Source organism: Aotus nancymaae, unplaced genomic scaffold (assembly GCF_030222135.1).
Source record: "Aotus nancymaae isolate 86718 unplaced genomic scaffold, 86718_ANA_hifiasm-v0.15.2.pri h1tg000003l, whole genome shotgun sequence".
Lineage (NCBI taxonomy): Eukaryota > Metazoa > Chordata > Mammalia > Primates > Aotidae > Aotus > Aotus nancymaae.
Window position 1 is genome coordinate 45,262,742 of NW_026988414.1, and position 6,000 is coordinate 45,268,741.

Consider the following 6,000-nt stretch of genomic DNA (forward strand, 5'->3'; position numbering starts at 1 on the left):
CAGACCTGTCAGGTTAGCTAACAGAATTACAGGGCATGGACAATTCTCTGGCTAAAGGTCAAAGGGCCTTGGGGACTAGAATCATCAAAAAGGATAGTTTAAGACTTTAACAAAGTCTTTGTCCCATGTTTTACCTTCCTTCCATTAATAATTTAGATTTGAAAGTATAACTTTTTTGTGTTTTAATTATCAAAGTAATGCATGTTCATTTATAATATTTAAATGATAAGGTACTACATAGAGTGGAAAGTGAATGCCTCCTCATATCACCCTGTAGGAGATAATTTAGAATATACATTCTCAGGTTTTTTCTATGCACAAACATTATTATTATTGTTTTTAATAAAATTGAGCTCGTGTTGCCCTGCAATTTTCTTTTCACTTATTCATATACCTTGCACATTTTTGTCATGGAAGTGTATGTAGATCTATTTCATTTTAACAGCTGCAGTGTATACCACTAGAGGGATATATAATTTCCCTACAGATTTGGTTTGTTGCTGATTTTTCACTCCTGCAAACAGTGCTTCATGCTATTTGTGTAGAATTGCACATTTTTTGCGGGCCTTTCCATAGGATACATTCTTAGATGAACAATTGCTCAAATGTGCATCAAAATTTTTAAAAAAGGCAAAATAACAATGCAACAATCAAAATAACATAAATTTTAAAAATAGTAATGGATACGTTACACATTGATAGATTTTGTCAATTTGTCTCCCTTCCTCCCTCCTCACAAGGAAGGTTGTTCCAGGATCTGTTCCCACTAATAATGCATTCAAGTCCCGATATTTCCTTTTTTTTTTGTAAATTGGGCACTGTCTTTGATTACTTGAAACCAAGGCTTCCAAAGGTCACCAAAGACTTAACTCTCTGTCTAGGGGACACTTTGAGTCCATGTCATTCTTCCTTGGCCAAGAGTCAGACTGGTCTAGTGGATGCCCCCTGAGACAGACATCCCATCTGATCACCTGGAGGATTTAGAAAACATCCTGTTACAGGAATGGTCAGTGCTGGATCAATAGCCTAAAAGCAATCCTTAATTTTATACTCTTGGGCTCCTGGAAGGCAGTACAAATACTCTTCATCTAATAGGATGTGTAATAATGATGACAGCAAATGCCTACTGCATGCCTACTATGTGCCAGGCATTATGCAGATTTCATCCAATTTTATCTTCACTGCAAACCTGAAATGACAATATTATCCTATTCATTTTATAGATGGAGGCTCTAAGACTTAAAGAGATGAATAGACTTTCCCACAAAATTTCTAAGTGGCAGATCCAGAATTTGCATCCATTGTCTAATCCCAAAGTCCAGGTTCCTTTCATGATCCAGGACTCTCAACAGCAGCACCTTCAACTCAGACTTTCACTGGGTCATAATGGGCTGCTATAGTTCTCTGATGGGGGTTTTGAACACATCGCCAGCTTTTTGAAATTAAACATTATCTCCAACATTTTATTCCTTCTTTCCTTCACTCATTCACTTATTCACTCATCAAATATTTATTAAGCATATGCCATGTGCCAGATAAAAGAAGTGTGGTTCCTCCCCTTTAGGATCTCAGAGCTTGGCGGAGGTATAACCCTAATGTTTACAGCAGAGAGATAACTGTTATAACACGGAATGTATTCAGGATGTCCTGGGAACCCAGGAAAGAAGCATCTATTTCTGCCTCCAGCAGTCGGGAGAAGCTTTGCAAATTAGGTGACATCTGAAAAAAGACAAATCCTTCATCTTCCACAAAACATCCCTTGATGCAGCTTTCAAAAACTGGACAGGATCAGACCAGCAGTTTGACTTTTGAGGAGAAAAGAGTAAAGACTTAGTGTTTCAAATGGAAAAATGTTATCCTTTTTATCAGATAATATAGTTTAAAAAATTTAAATAATGAGAAGAAACTAATACCACTGGTAAGTTTGCTGTGTGTCCTTATGCATCTTTGAATCCCCCCTCCATGCACAATTCTATTACAGTATACTTCTAAAATTTGCTTCCTTCACTCCAAAATAAATAGAGGTTATATGTCAATACATTCCTTACTTTTAATCTTTTAAACAGGAGTATATTATTTTAGTATATGGACTTGTCAAAATTTATTTGTTCAATCTCTCTCTCTGTCTCTCTCTCTCTCTCTCTCTCTCTCTCTCTCTCTCTCTATATATATATATATATATATATATATATATATATGCTGCTTTAGAATCTTCAGACTTTGGAATCAGAGGAGAACTAAGGGCAGATCCTGGGTCAGACCCTTTCTAGCTGTTTTAAGATTGGCAAGTTACTTATAACTGAATCTCAGCGTCTTCATGTCTGAAACCCATTAACAATATCTATCTCAAAGGGCTATATACATTAAATGTGATTATGTTTGTATATTAAGGACCTAGTTTAGTGCCTGGCACAAAACAAGCCCTCAATAGGTGATAGTTACCAAGTCTGTAGAAAGCTATAGTTCTAGGAAAGCAAAAAGAGTAATTTTTTGTCCCAATAATAATGGAGCTGTTTCAGGATTTTGGTATGATGAACTATCTAATGTGTAAGGAGATGATAGAAATGGCCTTCCCACAAAAGCATAAGCCCTGTCTACACATGTCTTTATATTCTGTATCCTTGCATGGAGGTCCCCCAAGCATTTCCCTCCTTCCATCTTATTTATCAGATTTAATGTGTCCAGGACACCACCCTGTGTGCCTCAATGGCCAGGTTTAAGAATGCTTTTTCTTTTTGTAATGTAAGGCCTTTAAAAAAGAGTGTGGGTGATCTATAATCTGGAGCTGTTTCATGAAGTCCTAGATCACTCGCAGTGAGATAAATTGGACCCACATAGTAACACATTAAAAACAGGGACATCTGCACGGCTTCCCCCTAGTGCTTTATAACTGGTCTCTTCCTTTTAAATTCACATCTGTTGTATAGCTCCCAAGTAAATGACACACGTTTTGCTTAAAGACAGGACAGACTGTAAGGACTAAATTTTATTTTTTCTGACCATTAGTGCTTGCCATCAAACAGCTTGTGAAAATGCACACATTTTTGAGCTGTAAACAGGCATTTTGCATGCATTCTCACAAGGAAAACAATTCATTCCCCTTAAAAATATGTGTATATAAATTTATTTGTTAAGATGCATATTTGCTTCTTTATTTAGGAAATATTTTAAGATTTGCAGTAGAGAATTCTGAATTTGCATATCGTTATATAATTTAAAGGAGTATTTTAAAAATTAATTTTTTTTCAAGAATTGTAGGTAGAATCAGTAACTGTTGAGACTGGGTGATGGGTACATGTGGATTCATCATACTATTTTTCTACCTTGTCCCTATTTAAATTTTTGCTTAATAAAAATTAGATTATTTTATTTTTCTGAGCCAAAATATACGCTGTTTGACTGTGCTCTGTCCATAGTGGAACATTAAAAATTTTACATTGGACTGGAAAAGATTCTTAAAGCTTAGTGTAAAATCAAATGGCTGAGAGCAACAAATATTCTGTTAGCCTTTGATTAGAGTCAAGTGTTTTTTGTGGTATTACAGTCTGACTGAGATATAGTCAGTACAATTTACTTTGAATTGTAAATGTTCAAGATAAGAATTTTGTTTATTTATTTATTTGAGACAGAGTCTTGCTCTTGTTGCTCAGGCTGCAGTGCGAGGGCATGATCTTAGCTCACCCCAACCTCCGCCATCCATGTTCAAGCAATTCTCCTGTCTCATCCTCCCGAGTAGCTGGAATTACAGGCTTGCACCACCACGCATGGCTAATTTTTTATTTTTAAGAGAGACGGGGTTTCTCCATGTTGGTCAGGCTGGTGTTGAACTCCCGACCTCAGGGGATCTGCCCCCCTTGGCCTCCCAACGTGCTGGGATTACAGGCATGAGTCATTGCGCCTGACCTCAACATAAAGGTTTTAAATCACATTCTGTGGTCTTGTCTTTTGATTATTTGAGATTTCAGGCTAAGTTTTATTCACTCTTTTCATCCTCCCCTTACTTTTTTTTTTTTTTTTTTTTTTTTTTTTTTGAGACAGAGGCTAGTTCTTGTTGCCCAGGCTGGAGTGCAATGGCACAATCACAGCTCATTGCAACCTCCGTCTCCCGGGTTCAAGTGATTCTCCTGCCTCAGCCTCCCGAGCAGCTGGGATTACAGGCATGTGCCACCATGCAAGGCTAATTTTTTATTTTTAGTAGTGACTGGGTTTCTCCATGTTGGTAAGACTGGTCTCAAATTTCTGACCTCAGGTGATCTGCCCGCCTCAGCCTCTCAAAGAGCTGAATTATAGGCGTGAGCCACCGCACCTGGCTGGTCCCCACCTTTTATCAGCTATTTAACTTTACAAGTGTTACAGACTAAACGCAGAACATGGTAATTAGCATTAGAAGATGTGGTTTTGAATGTCAGTTCTTTGTAACCTTGGGAAAGATTTTCCTTGAAAATCTATCTTTTCATATAGAAAATTGATGTAAAAATAATCCTTCCAGAACTGCTACAAAGATTAACATAGAGAGTGAATAAAATATGCTTTACAGACTGTAATGCCCCTGCCCTGGAGTATACTGAAATTGCATCCTTACAGGACTCTAGCGTCTCAGAGAATAAACACTTTGGTACTCGAGTACAGAATATACACAGGGCAAGGTAACATCCTTCCCCTCTGTGGGATAGTACAGAGGGAGAGTTTGATGACCTTATTCACACCGAGTAGTGATTTTCAAGTGTTAGCATGCCTCTGGGAGCTTGTTAGGATTTCAGACTTCCAGACCAACCCATGGGTTGCTGATTCAGAAGGTCTAGGGTTGGAGTAAGAATCTGCATTTTTTTTTTTTTAAGACGGAGTTTCACTCTTTTGCCCAGGCTGGAGTGCAATGGAGCAACCTTGGCCCACTAGAATCTCTGCCACTCAGCTTCAAGCGATTCTCCTGTCTCAGCCTCCCAAGTAACTGGGATTACAGGTGTCTGCCACCACACCCAGCTATTTTTTATATTTTTAGTAGAGACAAGGTTTCACCATCTTGGCCAGGCTGGTCTTGAACTCCTGACCTCATGATCCACCTGCCTCAGCCTCCCAAAGTGCTGGGATTACAGGCATGAGCCACCGCACCCGGCCAAGAATCTGCATTTTTAATAAGCATTCCTGGTAGTAATTCTCATGTGGATGGACCAAAAATTACAATTTGAAGAACATGACTTCTAAGGTGCAACAAGTTATCCTTCTGAAAGATATTTCTACCTTGAAAGAAGACTCTGGGAGAAAGAAATATTTAACCTGAAGAAATAAGGCACCAGGAATGAAATGCCAGACAGCAGTACAGGAAAGAATTTTGAATGGGACCTCCTCAGGGTCCCTCAGATGATACTCCACAATAATCACAAGTAGATTTAATTAAGAGCATGGCTTTTTAATTTTTTTTAAGTGTGTGGCTGCCTTATATTGAAGCCCATTCAGGTGATTTTGCTTCTGTGTGGATCTGTCCTTAAGGGAATGTTATTCTGGAGACTTTATTTGTATTTTCTGAATTATTTCGAATGTGATTATTGTTTTGTCAGAATATTATAGCTTTTCCTTTAGTTAATTGACTTTAGAGGCATTTGTTGCATTGTTAAATGTGATTTTTATTTAGACTTAGGACTAAAATATTTCCTGTGGGGAACACATCTTTGGCTCAATGGAAAGATGTTTTGATTAAAATAAAATTGCTTTATAGTCAATTTTTTTACAAGAATTGGGACAATTCTATTAGATGAGATTGCCCTGTATACCAACTCTCTAGATGTTATTTACTTCTTATAATAATAAAACTATTATTCAATGTTCTTTTTTTCTTTTAGGTTTGCCTTCTCCATTGACTGTTACAGTTTGATTTCCTAATTATGCAATATTTAAGCCAAAGAATATGAAAGAAGCAAAAGCATTTTGGAAACTCTGGCATCATAAAAATGTAAGAGTTTTTTTTTTTTTTTTTTTTTTTTTTTGAGACATAGTCTTGCTGTG